The sequence below is a fragment of the Pholcus phalangioides genome, unplaced genomic scaffold, assembly GCF_987345545.1.
Source record: "Pholcus phalangioides strain wild (caught in Gottingen) unplaced genomic scaffold, Ppha-v1.0 ptg000003l_1, whole genome shotgun sequence".
Lineage (NCBI taxonomy): Eukaryota > Metazoa > Arthropoda > Arachnida > Araneae > Pholcidae > Pholcus > Pholcus phalangioides.
The window spans coordinates 48,678,705-48,696,043 of NW_028301596.1; the positions used below are offsets into that span (position 1 = coordinate 48,678,705).

Sequence of the window (17,339 nt, forward strand, 5' to 3'; positions counted from 1 at the left end):
TTAGGCTGGGAGCACAACGGTTAGACATGACAAGACAGTTTTAGAGAAGCTCAGTCACTGTTGTTCACGTTAATTTGTATGGCGCAACGCACGACGGTTAGTCAGACAAATGGAAACGTTGCGTCATACAAATCAATGTGAACAAAAATGCTTAACCGTGCGCCCAGCCTTAGAAACTGGGCTGGCACCTAAATTACTTTCTCCGATGCCGAGCCCTTATTTTAAAGGTTTTGGACACTTTCAGACAGTAGAGGCATCCCTCGCTTTAAGCGATTAATTGGTTCCACAAAATCATCGTGTAAGATGTAACCGTGTAGTGAATTGAATGTGTAAGTTAGGGATTGGGATTTTCTTTACAGAGACAAAAAAAATGAATATAAACAAACCAACTTCTAGAAGTTAAAAAAAAAATTTGAATGAATTTAATTCAAACGTTTAAATAAATCTCGTAAATTAAAGCCATATGAATGAATCTAACAAACACAGTGCTTTTTACTTCTGTCTTCAGTACGTACTTCTGATTAATTCTAGCGTGAGTGTGGATGTTTTCTTTACCGAAAAGCCTGGTATGATAGGCTAAGTAGAGCCTGGAAGTTTGGGCACTAAAAAATGGTCGAAAAAGGCACTAAAATGCCTAAAATAGGCACTAAAAAAGGCATTTAAAAATAAAGCCAAAACAAGGGTCCAAAAACTAGCTTGAAAATTGGTTCCACTTAATCCGTCCATTGTTTAAATTATAGTTTATAATAGCTGCATTGTTATCCAAGTTAGATTTATTTCAAGCTCAAGATAAAATGTTAGTAGACCCCCCCTCCTGATTAGGTCAATTCCAGGGCCACCATTACCAGACTCGAATCCGGTAGAGAAAATGTCTGTGGGGCTCCCTCGAGCTGGGCAATAATTCTGGTTTATTTATTTATTTTTTGTATTATTTGAAATATTCATTATCATTTCTATACTTGAAACATAGCTATCTTGTTGTATTTTTGTAAAATAATATAACTTCTTTTATATTGAAACATATGCGAGAGTCCTTCAAGCGCGGGCCCCTGTGTGGCCGCATCTGTCACAAATCCCTGAGGGCGACTCTGGTCAATTTAATCGAAAACTGAATATGTATGTTTAATAAATAGCCATGGCTATTTGCAGTGCATTTATGGTGCAAAAAACAAGATCAAAACAACGTGGACCCCCAGGGACCTGTCTGCTCCAATCTCCCTTGTGTGAGCCATGACAACGTCAATTCATGACCTCTTGGGACAATCATCGGTCTACTATACACATGCAATGCAGTCCAATGCTGAGCGAGACATTATGTGAAGCATGTGGAGCAGAGGTCTTCAACTTTTTTCTAGTCGTGAGCACTACCTGTATCTATCATCAAAAGAGCACCCTTACGGGAAGTTCGACATACGAATGCATGAAATCAGGATTGATTTCAATCCTTAAATACAATTTGTACAAGGTTTTTAATTTTAACTTTGACCAAGTGCTCGTGAGTACGAAATCGGGCACGAGCATCGAGCACTCTGGATGTTCCAGGGAGCACCGTGGTGCTCGCGAGCAACGGATTGAAGATGCCTGAGATGTGGAGAAACAAAAATTTTTAATTTTCCTCTGCTTTTCTAACTCGGGCTGCGTTCATGTGAAACAAATTCATTCATCCAAAAGGGGGGAGGCGGCTTTTCTGATAATAGATAATGAGAGTTGGAAAATTTAAAAAAAAGGGCAATTTCTTGTGATCAAAATATCCAAGTTTTACAGATTATGGCCTCTGAAATTGACTAATAAACGTATAGAAATATGTTAAAATAAGCACATTTATAGCACGGAAATTTCAAAAAGGCATTTATGGCATTTTACCTGAACTTTCGGGCTCTACTGATAAGCTTTCCTAATGAAACAGTAGAGATTCATGTGACAAGCTGCATTCTCCGTGTCTATGAAAACTTCAAAAGCAAGAGAATTGCCAGAGAATTCTGAATATCTCTCGCAAACACGATAATTCTACGTTATATTAGGATGCGCCAGGTCGCCATGGAAACTCTAAAAATTGATATTGTCGCCTAAAATTATATTTGTGCAGTTACTAAATTGCAGGCTCAGAGCAGCACAAAATGTTTTGAATTTACAGTAGCATATTTGCCAACATGAAAGAGGGTCGCCACCCAGAAAAAGTAAAAGAAAAAAGAATTATTTTGGACTTTTTTTTGGTACGTAAAAGTTGTTATAGACTTTTTTGCGATTTGTCCAGCCGAGACCTATAAATAAGTATAGTGCACGCACGGTCACCTACAAAAAATAAAAACTGATCCAAAATTTCCAATCGACCTAAAAATCCACAGGAAATTTCCCCCTATCAAGGTAGTCCAAAAATTCGAAGAAAATAGAGCCTACAACTCCTCCGAAACATTCATTTTTAAGCTCGAGGCAACCACAACTTTTCACACTAGGGAATAAAACATGTAACGCAACAATATGTCTCACGATGTTATGCAGTACTAAAACCCACCAGCCGTGGGGATTTAATAAAAAAAAAAAATTTCCCCATTTCAGTATTTAATTCCCTGAAAAGTCAGTTCAAGAGAACAATGAAGAACTCGCTCGTTCTCCCTTCACAAATTAACCCCCCCCCCCCCTACACACACACACACCATTTTGCACCATTTACCAACTGTATACACACACATTCACATCGTGTATGACTCAGTCACTGCGACAAGAGAGACCAACAACGAACATTCTCATCATGGCATGTTTCCCTTCCGAAATGATGATGGTGATAAGAGCGTTCCTGGAGAGAGGCCAACGTAATCTAATGATGAGAGAGCGGATTTTTTTCCCTTCAACTACGCAACATTACAGCCACTCTTTCAACCAGCAGCAGAGAATCTGGCTTGTCGAGTCTCGAGGCGTGATGTACATACATATACACACCACACTACTGACAACATTCACATGCAAGGCAGCAGTGCGTATTCAAGAGAGAGAAAAAAAAAAAATGGAGAAATATATGTTTGCCTCGTTGGTTGGTGTCAACGATCCGGGTACTCGTCAAGAACGGAGGGGTGAGAGAAAACAAGGGTGTGCCACGTGCCTGGAGTTCCTTGGCTCGATGCCGGAATGGGCCCAAACATTAAAAAAAACCCTCATTGTGTGTGTCCGGACTCTAATTTTCTTCAAAGTGATTTCTACAATGTTCCTTTCCCGAACGGAATGTACCTTGACTTCAAGTCATCGGCTAGGGTTAGGTTAGCTAGTTCAGGCATCCTCATGCATATCAGTAAATATTACTTCAATTGCTGCAGCACTTATAACTGCAAACTTGATAAGCATGTTCAACGTTTTCATGCAAAGGATGCAAAATTTCCCCTTTAGACACCTCGCGATACAAGGCTAGTGCTACTAAAACACATGCACCTCGTCCATATTCCTCTCCGAAACCTCTAACTAATTGGTATATGTTGGCACGGTATAAGGCTAGGCGCACACTGGTCAGACACGACTAGACAAGACAGTTTTAGACAAACTTCGTCACTGTTCAAGTTGATTTCTATGGCGCAACGCACACCTGTTAGTCAGACAATTGAAAGGTTGCGTCATACAAATCAATGTGAACGAAAATGACAGTTTGGGCAAAGCTGTTTTTGCCTAGTCTGTTCAACCGGTGTGCGCCCAGCCTAAGTATGCTTGTGCATGCACAAGACCCAGTTTGCACTAGGAATGAATATTTCGAGCTCGGGTAATGATGGGCTTTGGCTGGCTTTGTGTGCAGAAGAGAAAAACGCCAACAAAAATACATACCAAAACCGGCTCACTAAAGAGTTAAGCTTAAAGAGTAGAAGCTACTTGCACACACCTTCAGTTTCGCTTGCACAGGTGCGGCTTGTACAAGCACGCACAACCGAAATTCAATCTTCTAGCCGCTAGTACAATCAAAAAAATTTAACATGTTGATAGTGCCGAAAGGGAAATTGTGCATACTTTCATAAAAAAAACGTTGAGCATACGAGCTTTCAGTTCGAGACCTGTTTACACACGTTAAGTGTGATTTAGTAAACTGAATTTTAAGTTGTCAAGCGCTCAAAAAAGTAAGTTTAGTAAATGCTCATTGGATAATACGAGATCACGCTCAATAGCGGCATACCCATCATCTCTACTTAATCGAAAAATTAGATCGGACTCTATTCTACTTAATCACTCACTTACCAATTGAACCCGTATAAACGGCCCTTATCGTCTGCATACATTTTAAAGTACTTGACAACTTTAGTTAACTATCCCTTAACGCGTGTAAACTGGCCTTTAAGTGTGTAGTCGTATATTTATACGGAAGGGCTTGACAAGCACCAGGTCACCACGGCGGCTAAAAAAATTAGTATTGGAGCCTAAAATTATGTATATGTAACAGTTTCAACACACATTTATGTTAGCAATGCCAATTATGATAATATCGAAAAGTTGTCAATGCGTCTCAGAAAAATCAAAAGAAACATTCGTTTGGCTCGATTTTTAACAAAAAAAATTTATTTATTCCCGTCTCTTTCAAAAAATTAGCCTATAATATATAGGACCCATCCCGACATTTCAAGTTTTGGTTTATGGTCATCTCAGTTTTAAGGGATACGTCCTCAAATAACCATCGAATATTTCGAGATATCCCATATCATTTTAGGTACAGCAGATAGATAAAAAAAAAATACACAGATTTTCTAAACATCAAACTTTTAAACAATTGTCATTCGGAAACAAAACAAAGAATAGCTCAACAACGATTTTCGGAAAACGCAAAGCTATAGTTCCCAAAGGAAAAAATTCTCAGAATAGTTCCTAAACAACGAATTTTTTAACAATGGAACTCAGAATTTGTGAGGGAATGGTTACTAAACCATGAAATTCTCAACAATGGTTTTTTGAATTATCTCAGCCGATTTCGAAACATCATTCTCTCAGAATTTATACAATAATAATTCCCAATTATTTTGAATTTTTCAACGATGGATTTCAGAATTTGTGAAGTACTGCTTACCACCAGACCATGAAATTCTCAGGGATGGAAAATGAAAATTGGGATGAAAACAGGGATGGAAATGAGATTTTTGTAGCAGCATTTATCGGTTTTGTAGCACTTTAAAATTTTGGCAGTAAATAAAATAGTTTTTTATATACATATATGAAATAGCGTACACACGATTACTTTTTGCTTCAAAAAAGTGTTATCTGTGCTTAGAAGGGGCGTCTCCTCTCCCCCCCCCCCAGGCACAAAATACATAGATCAGATTGGGGTGGCCAACAGCTGGCCCGTGAAGTGATTTTGTGCGGCCCGCGACAAGGTAGAAGTACCGTGAAAAAAATTAAATTTCTGATCATTATCGAACTATCGGTTCCAACAGCAGAATTTCTTGATTAACAAACTGCTTACAAACTTCTTATTTCTAGTGACGAAATTAATTTAATAACTAATTAATTCAATTAATAATGGAGCGGCCTATACACAGAAGTTTCACTACTGATGAGGCCCGTGACGCTATAGCTGACCATTATGCTGGCCAAGGAACAGAAAGAAGTTGGCCACCCCTGACAGATAATTATACATTTTTTTTTTAAATTTTTAAATCATAAAATTTTGAGACTTCTTGATATTTATATTTGTACATTCCCTACAATAGCATCGAGACTTAAATTTTAGCATATGGTATTTCAGATTTCACAAAAATAATTTGAAAATAGGCGTTTTTAGATTTACCTTGCAAACTTGGTAATAACTAATTAAAAAAATAAATCACTACAGGAAGGACTTGGAACTCTCATTAGAAAAGTAATTATTTTTCGTTTTTGCCGCTGATGCAAGTCGTAAATTGTGCTTTTGTTCTGTTCAGTTTCGAGCATTTTCTTCTGGTAAAAGAAAATTTACCCATTTCATATTTAAAATGATAAGCGTTTCTTTTCGAGTTTGCTCTTGATCCTCAGTTTAATTCAACATACTCTTGCTGGGTCATACTTAGAACAGAATGATAAAAAACTGTAGACTTAACTTATTTTTTACTTTAGTAATTTAAACCATAGAATTAAAGATAATTTAATGTAAACAATCGAAATAAAAACTATAAAATAACGATTAAACTATTTTCACAAAACATTCAATCCGAGTAGACATCTGCTTTATTCCCTATTTTTCCCTTATTCCGTGACTTTTTTTCTCATTTCGTCACTTTTCCATGATCATAGACACTCTGAATTAACGGAAAGCTTTTGCGTCGCAAAACTCCTGATGGTGAAGACAGATTCGTCATTGCTGTTTTTCCAGTGCGATTTGTACATTCTTTCGCGAACTTTTCCATTCTGTTAATTAAAGCAGTGGTTCTCAACCTGTGGCCATATGGCCTCCTTGCGGTCCTGGGATATTCTAGGGGGGCCACGGGTAAAAATCAGAAGAAGGGTGATCCCCGACAGGTGGTGAAGGGAGTCATAGAGGGAGGAATAGCTGTGAATAGGAAAAGCCCTATAAGTGGAACATGGTTGAAAGATATTACTACTTTCAGAATCCATCAGATCCGTCCATAGAACCAGGGGCATCTTAACCCTTGGATCTATGTGAGCATGACCTGGGTCTTCATGTCTATAATGGAGGGAGGGGACTGCACTATATGGGATCTGGTACTATGATTTTCATATGTAAGCTGTCATTTCCAGCTAAGCCAGAGCAACGGTTGATATCTTGGGAGGGTCGATTTGTCGTGCAGGATCGTCGGGTCATCCCGTATTTTACACGGACCGTTTTTTACCATATAGTTTGACTCCTGGGAGAGATGATAATCTACCACTTGAATCCGTGCCTAGCCAGGATTCCAGAGATTGATCTGATTTATTAAAATTTCATTCATAATAAAAAAAATAGAAAATATCTCACTCTTGGATGAGGGTAGAGAGGGGGGGAGGCCTTGGATAGGACAGGGGCCACGAGATAAAAATTTGATCTATGGGGGCCCATGAGCTGAAAAAGGTTAAGAAACACTGAATTAAAGGATACACGAATGTTTTGTCAAATATAGCCATTCAGGGAAAATAGACACAATTTAAAAAATAATTAATATAAGGAATGCATAAAATCACCGGAGTCAACTTTTTTACGTAAAAAAAATTGCTGAAAACTGCGATTGAAGGGTTTTTTTTATATATTGTTCTGGGGATGAGTGGCAATTCGTATATACGTTTGACCCCAATTCACATAGTTTGATATTATGTGATCGCCAGAAGCATATTAAGATGAAAATATTATGTTCTACCGGATACCATCTATTTTTTTATTAATTATTATACAGGCAATGTGCATTACAACGACCCGTCCTATCATTCCACAGAAAATGAATATTATACAGTTGGATCCCGTTATAACGAACTCCAAGAGACAGGAGAAATCACTTAGTTTTAACGAAATTTCGTTATAAAGGAATCCCAGGTTTTAGAATTATTCCTATGTAAACATATCTGGTGGATTAGAAAAGTGTTCGTTAAAACGAGATTTTCGCTATAACGGTATTCGTTAAAACGGGATTCGACTGTATTAGGTCATTTATATCCAATATTTGCAAAAAAAAAAATGGATTTTTCATAGAATTTATATTTGACGTTGTCGGAAGCCTGAGCGCCAATTCCTGTGGGGGCGGGGGCCCAAGCAAATTCTATTTGTAGCCCCAAGAAATTAAATTGCGGGGGAGACAAATGATGTTATCGAAAAGTCAACTTCTATTGTGTTGCAATTTCAAAGTTTCTTAAAAGAAAATTTTGTTTTTGGCGCAATATTTTGAAAACTTGTTTTTGGCGCAGAATTGAAGAATTTCGGCGTTTTTGTAGCAAAATGTAGCAAACGACCGGAAATTGTAGCAAAATGTAGCAGAAGTTGGAAATTGTAGCAGAGTTTCCACCCCTGAATTCTCAACATTGGCTTTCTAAGTCACCGCTGCCAATTTCACCAAATCGTTACTAAACATTTAATTGAAAATAAAAATGCAAAAAAAAAAAAAAATTCTTTACTCTAAAAATTCTAACAATTCATACTCGGTTGCTATTCAATGCTTTCGAAGCAATTCCCATACTTCAACTCAGCAAGAACATTCAGAATATGAGCAGCCATGATTTAAAATTGATTCCCGTCAAAACTGTATTGAAAATTCGCACGGTCCAGTTTCTAAACTACAAACCACAGTGCCATTCCGACATAAAACAAAGAATACCTTGACAATAATTTACGAATCATGATTCACAAGCAATTTTCTCAACAGCGGCTTTCAGAGTTCTCAAAATAATTCCTAAACAACGAATAGAATTCAGAATTTGAGACCATGGGTTTTTATTAAACAATACTGTTCCGGATAATGACTCTCTCAAGCACTCGAAATGGCAAACCACAACGCAATGCGAAGGATACACAGATTTATATTTACAGAACAGCTATCTATATAAACGTATTCACAAGCAGCGGTTTCGACAAAACACGCTAAACAGAGAGACCTACAAATAAGATATCTCACCATAATTTCAGTTTTTTAATTATCCGTTGGTGGCGCTCATATACGGGCGAGAAAAACTTCGAGGGAATCCTACTCCATTCTCGCGACATCTTTACACTTTTCTTAGCGCTACGACAAATTATCGCTGTCGTCAGACTTGCCAAGTTTGTCGACGATTTTTGCGAGATTTACAAGAGAAATGCATTATTGATTATTCACATAATTTTCGTAACAATACTTTTTTGCATTCAGACTGGGTAACTAACTATTCGATGCTTAAAAAGCAATTTCCGTGGCAAAAAAAAGAAGTAATTGACCGTTGTTAGTTGAAGAAATACTCATTTCAAGAGGCAAATTGCTGTAAGTCGTTATCTATTATGGTTATTATTAGGTAAATATCAACCATAAAACAGCGACAATAATGCTATGGAGACCTCCCCTTCCCCAATTTCCTTTGCACACCATAGGAACTAACATTAAAAAAACTGCAACTCCTGTATCATTAGCGTGATACACGAATACATAAAAATACTCGTGACAACAAGCCGTTTCTTCAGCCTACACTGCGTGAATAGTTGCTTCTTGTAGCTGTTTCTCTCAGTATTAGGTACATGTAATTTATTTTTTGCCCCCAGAGAGGAGGAAATTGGGCGAAAACTGCAAATCTGTTTCAAATAAGCAACGTAATTGATGACGACGTGAAGGAAGGTGGAATACGTGGTATTGTTTTTCAGCAAAAACAAGAGTCTATGTGGAGTGTGGGTACTACAGGATACGCGCTCCACCGATATTCGAATATTGCGCCTTTGAAAAAAAGAGATAGAAAACAGTCTCTTGGGTGCACAGTACAGTATTCGAAATTAAGCACAACTGTAAGAGTTCGAGTCAGAAAAAGGTCGGTCCTCATTACGCGTGCTCGTCAGGGATCTCGCCTGACTTTTTTCAACTTCTGATTCATTTGATCTTTTTTTTCCTCAATGGGCACATTTATTCTCAACCCTTCATGCTAAGTAGCCCCTGGAAACGTGTACCGAGGTACTATTTTCACCAATAGGCAACTTTGCCTTTTTTTAAGGACTTCACTCGTTTTTCTGCCATCACTGATTATTTTACCCTCACATGCACCAGGAACTAGGATACACGCATACCACAAGTTTGAGAGGCAAAAACACTTTTTAATTCTATATTTTTAGCACTTTAAAGAGACCCCACCTCCCTCCACTTTCAAACACGGAGGGGACCCCCGTCCGCTACATTTAAGCCGATTACACATTTTCCTTCTATTATGCTTTTTTTATTTAAAACATTACATTTCAGCAACCTCTGACACGACCAATCTTTTAAAAATTAACATCTCTACAGTACTTCCAATAACTCTTCAACCTTTGGTGCCGACGATATGGAAGCCGTTCGAATCCACATAACTTGGGCGACGAACCTCAAACGTTCACACAACAGACGGGGCCTCAAGCGAGCCATCGATTAGCGTTGCTTGTTAGAGACAAGACACATTAGTCTCCTGCAAAGTTGGCTATAAACTGTAATAGCAGTCAACTGATGAGGCTATGCGCATTCCATGTGACTGGCGGCTCCAACGAGTTCCTCCTCTCTAACAACAGGTAGACTCCTCAAGAGCCACTGGCTGGTCTGGCGAAATTCGATCGTCTCGTGGTTCATCATCCGGTCCACGTTGTTTTCAACAAAATCAGCAAACAATACCAGCGCAAACTCTAGCACGATTACTATCAGACCTACATTGTGAGGGGGCAAAACAGTGTGACAAACGAATGTGACTTCAATGCGGCTGCACACGGTGACTGCAAACTTGACAAGCATGTTCAATCTTTTTGTATAAGCATGCACTGTTTTCCTTTCGACAACACGCGGACAAATATGCTTGTACAAGAACCAGTTTATACTTGAAACATGTGGAGCTCGGATGACGATTCTCTTGTTTTAACTACCTCTATCCTTGTGTACGGAAGAAAAATGCTAATCAAAGCTCACCGAAGCCTGACGATTGGTACGAGTATCCGCATGATACACAACTTCACTTTCGCAAGCTGCAGCTTGTACAAGCATGCATGATAAAAAATTCATTCAATCTCGATAAAAATCAAAAAGATGATAAAAATCCATTCAATGCAATCAAAATGCCGGCGCAAAATTCTCCTACAAGCACTCGAGCATGCTTGCCCAGATTACGCGTTCAATGTTTTTCTTGTACAAGTTATGTGCATTTTCCATTTTGCTTTCACTGTCGGGTGACGAGATGGTTTTGTTGTCTTTGCGGACGGAAGAAAATCGCCACAAAAATACCAACAGCCAAGAAGAGTTACAACTAAAAGCTAACTGCATGGTACACACTTTCGGAATCGCGTCTTGTGCAAAGAGAGTGAACATGCATTCTTGTTAAGCTTGAAATCACGTGTATAGCCGCCTTCAGAAATGTTACTGCTCGTATTGAAGCAGAAAGTTTCCGAATCACAACTATTCAGAAACCTTTGAACGGAGATATCCGTGATGAAAAGTCAAAGTGCCGCAACACCCAACAATATCGGCACTGAAATGCTTGAAAAACGATGCCATTGTAAACACGAAATAACTTCGAAGTGCTTATTGTTGACAGAGCAAAACCACAATCCTCCTTCGAGTGACAACATCCCATAAAAAGAAAAACTCGACACAATCACGACGAGATCTTAATTATAACCTCAAGTCAAGACAGATCCATCGCATAACAAACGGGCGAATTAATCCCTCCACTTAAAACGTCACACGCTTCCATTGCTTCACAGAAAAGAAAAACTATCGCCCATATATATATATATATAAAACACGAGCTAATCTCAAACAAGTATCTCTCTACCCAGAAAAAACACGACTTACACCTTTAAAAAAAAAAAAGTTTCTTAGCTCATAGATTCTTAAGATATCCGCCAATGTCGTCTCTTTCACGACCTCTCTCTCTCTGATATAGAGATATATAACCGCGTTATTGCGAAATCTTGAGGCTAATAATTGGTCTTTACAGTGAAAGGAAAGGAAAAAATAATGAAAAACAGGTTCCGTGAGTTCGTAGACAGGTAATGGCCCCGCGCCTCCGGGCCTGAACTTCAAATAAAACGTACACAAAATAAATAAGAAAAACCACATCATAGAAGCAGCAACTAAAAGAGAGGGAACTACAGCGCTGTTATACTGCTGCCATTGCACTTGGCATAAACTCTAGGATTCTTCATCTCCCCTCCTTAAACACAGTCATTAAAAACAAAAAACCGCTGTTTTTTTTTATATTAGTGAAAGAAATCCTCTCGCTGTAGCAAACGAAAGGAAATAACGTTACGAAATACGAGATATTTTTTGAGTCATTCGAATTTTGCAAATGGCGAAAATTCGATCAAAATTCGCTTTTAAAAACAATCAACGGCAAATTGTTACTTGATCTGATGATACAGGACTGGGAAGGGACCAAGACACTTGAGCGTTGGATAAACATTATCCGATGCTGCAACAATGAATGCTACTGTTGTTGGAGGTTTGGATACAAGTGTGTGTCGTCGCATGTCGCGTGGGTGTCTGTCTCCATCTCGTGATGACCGATCAAAGGAGATTATTGTTAACACATTGGCGAAGGGAAATCCGACAGCCACTAGCGTCTGTTACTCAGAAACTATTGGGTTTCAATAGCCTTTCAGCTTTTAATAAAGCTTTTATTATGGAGACAGATTGCTATGTAATATTATGGAATCGAATCTCGAGGATGGGTTAACCGACACGGTCAGCGCTCTCCACCCGCGTTGATGGGCTTGATACGAACACGCGATGCCTGACATTTTAAGAGCATCAAACTTTATTGTCGTACTTATAGATTTGATACTGGTGAATACGAGAAAGCATCTCTTAAAAATGGTGGAGACCCAGGTTCGTATCTTAAGAGTTTTACAATCCTTTTCTTCAACCCCAACCTCGATATTGTTATGTGAACATAGTGCGCCCGTATTTCCAATTATGGAAACCCGCGTCGTATCCGATTGGTAAAAAAAACCCGATTTTCTACTTTTTTTTTTCAACTTACAATTCGAGTTTTTAACCAATCGGAGACGACGCGGGTTTCCAGAATCTGAAATACGGACGCATTATGTTCACACCCTAAGGCTAAGAGCCCACCGGTTAGAGGGGCCTTAGGCAAGCTTAGGCATTTTTGTTCACATCGACTTGTATGAGGCAATGTTTCAATTCTTCTGACAAACCAGTGTGCGTCGCGCCATACGAATCAACTAAAACAAAAAAACTTGAGCTTGTCTACAGTTGTCTTGTCGAGTCGTGTTTAAGGCAGTAGGCAGGTTAAAGGCACTGGTTAGAAACGACAAGACAGCTTTAGACTAGCTATCATTGTTGTTCACGTATATACGAATCGGTGTGAACAAAAATGACTAAGCTTGTCTAAAGCTGTCTTGTCGTACCTAACCGGTGTGTGCCCAGTCTTCTTGACTAATCCATGGCGACTCGAAAATCGAGATTGGCGCCTAACATTTGCTAAATATGATAGCTAAATTGACGCCTTTGGACAACTAATTTTTTAAATTTTATCACGTTACGTCTTTTAACACTGGGAAAAGTTATGAAATTTCTGAGGAGCCGAAAAAACTCCATCATTATGGCCCATGTTTCTAGAGCGGAAAAAAAACATGTTTGGCTCTTAAGAAATCGAAGCTGGAGCCTAAATATTTTTTCTCCATTTTGTCAAGCCCTTTGTTCTAAAATGATATTTTAGACACCTTGGTTGTGAGGCCGGGATTGCATTATGAAAGTTTAATAAAAGATCTTTTAAAAAAAATAGCAAAAAAAACAACCATTAAGCCTATTGGTTATATTCGCTCGATGTAACCGATACCCTTTAGTTGGCCGTATTTTTCCAGTTTTATAGAACTTTTATCAAATTTATAGCGTAATCCCGGCCTAAGGAACTAAGGTCTGGTCTGGGAACTCGAACGATATATCGATCCCTGCGTGAAGCTGGGACGGACCAGAGCGCCCTAGGTAAAGTTATGTTCTGGGGACGCAGTACTCGACTGGAAGTGCCTGCCCCCACTTGGCTGTAAGCACGCAAAGGGAGGTTTTGGGGTTTAACTACCCCCCACCTTCAAGAAAAGATATTTTGCAGGAAAAAATTTAAACCCTTCCCCTCGAGGAAATTCTGCGGCCGCCTATGCGTGCCTATAATTGAACAGGTGACTCAAGATCTCTTTTCAGCTTGGATCATCCCGTATGATCCACCCTTTATGTAGTGCATGCTAGTTCTTCCGAGTTTGCCTTGGAACCCGCACATGGCCTGGTACTTGCCTATCGATTTTCATGCTTATGGTACTCTTGAAAATCAAGGCATCAGATCTCTTCGTCATGAAAGCCTCCGGAGGGGGAGCGTACCAGGATAGGCCTTTTTTGTAGAAACCACACCGGGTTCGCGAGTAGAAATAACGACTGAATGCAAATTGACCAGAATCCAAGCCAATCCACCATGGCCGTACCGTGGGTCTTGGATAAGCATAATTACAGCAAATGCAACGCCACAACAGGCAAAATGCCCAACGAGGTGGCCGAGAAAAAGATGCCCATAACAAATATGGATGTCATATTTCAAAAATACAGCAACCCAATTAAAAACAATCACAAAAATTATAAACAATATATACACGATACAATGCCCATAAAGAATATTATGGTTGTCTTATTCTAAGTATGGGTAGCTTCTCCATTTACCCCAACATAATCATATAAGCATAAACACATAGCTCAATGGTTTTTTCCGCAGTTTTGAAAACGTTTTAAGTGGGATTCACTGAACTCATCGAGATTTCAGATTTCCCGTTTATAGCGTTTCTCCGCTTACAACGTTTGTCATGTTTTTTTGAAAACATTACAAGCGGGATTCACTGTACTCGTCGAGATTTCCTCTTTAGAGCGTTTCCCCCATTGCAACGTTTATTCATGGTTAGTTTTAAAAACCTTAAAATGAATTCCCTGAAGTGTTTTTTTTTTTTTTTTTTTTTTGAAAAACGTTGTAGGCGGGATTCGCTGTATCTCGAGATTTCCCGTTTATATCGTTTTACCGCTTTTTTTTCCATGTTTTTTCTTTTAACTAGTTATAGGGAGCGGGACCTGAATATGCATCGTGGTTTTCCATTTATGGCGTTTTTCCTCAAACAATGCTTTTCATAATGGTTTTTGAAAAGCATTCATTATAAGTGGGATTCACTGTACTCACCCAGATTTTATTTACGATTTCAATGTCTTGGAAAAACGTCAAAAGCGAGATTCGTTGAAATAATAAACAATATATTTATTTACCATGATAGACATTTCCACCCAATAAAAACACTTTTCCTCTCTAAAAAAAAACTCTGTGAAAAAGCTTGCGAAAAAACCCAAGCGAAACGGCCACAACACGCTACCCAATCGAAGGACTCCTCTTGCATAAAGAAACTCAGTTTTCAAAATAAGCCCGGTTGCTATTGGTTGATAAGAGAAAGCAATACCGCGTGCTTTAACTTTACAGTATTTTCGCTACTTCACGCAAATGAAAAAATAAAAGCTATAAACTCATAGAAAAGAACAATGAAAAAAATTAACAATGTAATTGAAATTGATAACTAAAACAATACTCACCAATTGTTAGAAAACGTAACTCATGTAAAATCCACTTAGTCGAAGAGTGATGACGACACCGATAAAATCCAATCCACTGACAATTTTTTTTTTCTCTCTCCAAACAATGCCTTTCAATTCTTTCACAACAAAGCAAAAAAATGAAGACAAACAAACAAACAAAAAAAGACAATGCAAGTTGCGAAGAAACAATAATTAACGCTTGATGATGATTGTTGAGGTATTCCGATCAATTGGTGTAATATTTCCTCCAAGGCTCCAACTGGAATTGAATATAAAATCCCAATAATCCAGCCAAGGCATTGTTGTGCTCGCACAGAAAAAAAAAAATTCCTACAAAAAACCAACAATCGATTCCAACAATGCACATCCAATTTCTTTTCCGCTTTATGTTGAGTTTACATCACCGAGACGATGCAACGACACGTTCTTGTGATAACAATCAGACGCCATTGATATCTTGTTGTAATAATCCATTTGGGAACTTCTTCACAACAAAGAAATATAAATAATAATAAAAAAAATTAAATAAATAATTGTTGTACCAAATAATTTTTTCTTTTTAAAAAAAAATGGTTCCGGCGAGTAATTGTAAAACACCAGTCCTGAACACTGTTGCGATGAAACAACACTATCGATTCCGGACCTGTTACAATTTTTTTTTGCAACAATAGCTTTTTTTTTTCAATTATTGGATACGCACGCACTCACACTCACTTCACTACGGCGGCGGCTCTCTTTTCAGTAACAACAAACGCTACGCAAAAGCACTCGCACTAACCAACAGCGAGGCTCCGAATGCCGTGGATAAGGAACGCGAGAGGCAATCGCTAGGGTTACCACACACACACACAACGCACACTAAACACAAGCGGAGGAGGGAAAGGCGCCATTCTCAGCTGTGTTGGCGATATTTCTAGTAACTTTCCGTAGCTAAAAATCGTTGTTAGTAAATGGTGAGTTTTTGAATTTCTTCAAATTGTTAAAACTAGGAAATTGCATTGTTGAAAATTCCTCCCTAGGTGGCTGCCTCGTCACCTTATGTCTGGCGCCGGCCCTCCCCACTATTAAAAACAGAAATTCACTCTGCCACCCGGGCCAGCATCCATTTCGACGCCCCTCCCAACTTTAATGGGGGAAAAACGGTGAAATCAGCGCCCTTCCTGGTCCAGTTACCCTGAACCAGACGCCCCCCAGGTCTGACTTTGCTGCGTCTCTGATTGTGGGCCGGCCCCTGGGCAGGAGTTGATCGAAATACTTCACCAATCATCAAGCGTTGATAATTGTTTCCTTCGCAAGCAACCTGCATTGTGTGTTGTTGTTGTTGTGTTTTTTTTTTTTAATCTTAATTTTTTTTTCCTTTGTTGTGGAAGAATTTTGAAAAGCATTGTTGAGAGGGAAAAAAAATTGTCAGTGCATATTGGATTTTATCGGTGTCGCCATCACTCTTCGACTAAGTGGATTTTACATGAGTTGCGTTTTCTAATACAATAATTGGTGATCTTATCGCAGCCAACGTAGGAAATAGTAGGAGAGAGAGAGAGAGAAATAGCACTGTAATAAGTCAACTGTTCAAGCGTAAAACACAATAAGCGATCACTATTGCAGGTCCACGGACAATTAGGTACAAATACTCTGTCACTCGGGTACAGCATCCGTTTCAACACCATCTCTGTCATTTTAACGGGTAAAACAGTGAACTCGGCTTTCTTTCTGGTCCAGCGCCTGGAGTACCAGACTACCCCCCCCCCTTCGTGTTGGCCCCAATTAAGGACCCCTAAGGCAGAACTTTCATGGTCCCTCAGGTTGAAACTTTTATCGGCGCCCCCACATATTGATTTTTCATGTAATTTTCAAAAAAATTATTGTATGGAAAATTATACAGGTACCTAAAATTATTAGGTCGATACCCGCGATTCCAGGTTAGAGCCGACAGCATTTCCAGTGTTGGGCTTCTAACCAGAGATGCCTTTTGGGGGGTGGCAGAGACTGATAAGGTGGTCACAACGGACCCCGCACTCACAGAAATTGGAATAAAAAAATATTTTTCGTGTTTACAAGTATTGCCTTTTCGGGACTCCCGGAGCACTTTTCCTGAGGGGTTCTTATTGAAAGGGCTGTTATTATGCGAAGTGTAATTTTTTTTTGAGGCCCTCTATT

At 38.9% G+C, this 17,339-nt stretch overlaps 1 protein-coding gene across 1 annotated transcript in view; it reads right to left on the reverse strand.

Moving 5' to 3' along the window:
* Window positions 1-15,970, reverse strand: part of LOC149088750 (uncharacterized) — a 94,331-nt gene extending 78,361 nt beyond the window's left edge. Inside the window, exon 1 of the mRNA XM_089249718.1 lies at window positions 15,180-15,970. The gene's annotated coding sequence lies outside the window, so the exon portion shown is untranslated. The remainder of the gene's footprint in view (window positions 1-15,179) is intronic.
* Between the last annotated feature and the right edge of the window lie 1,369 nt (window positions 15,971-17,339).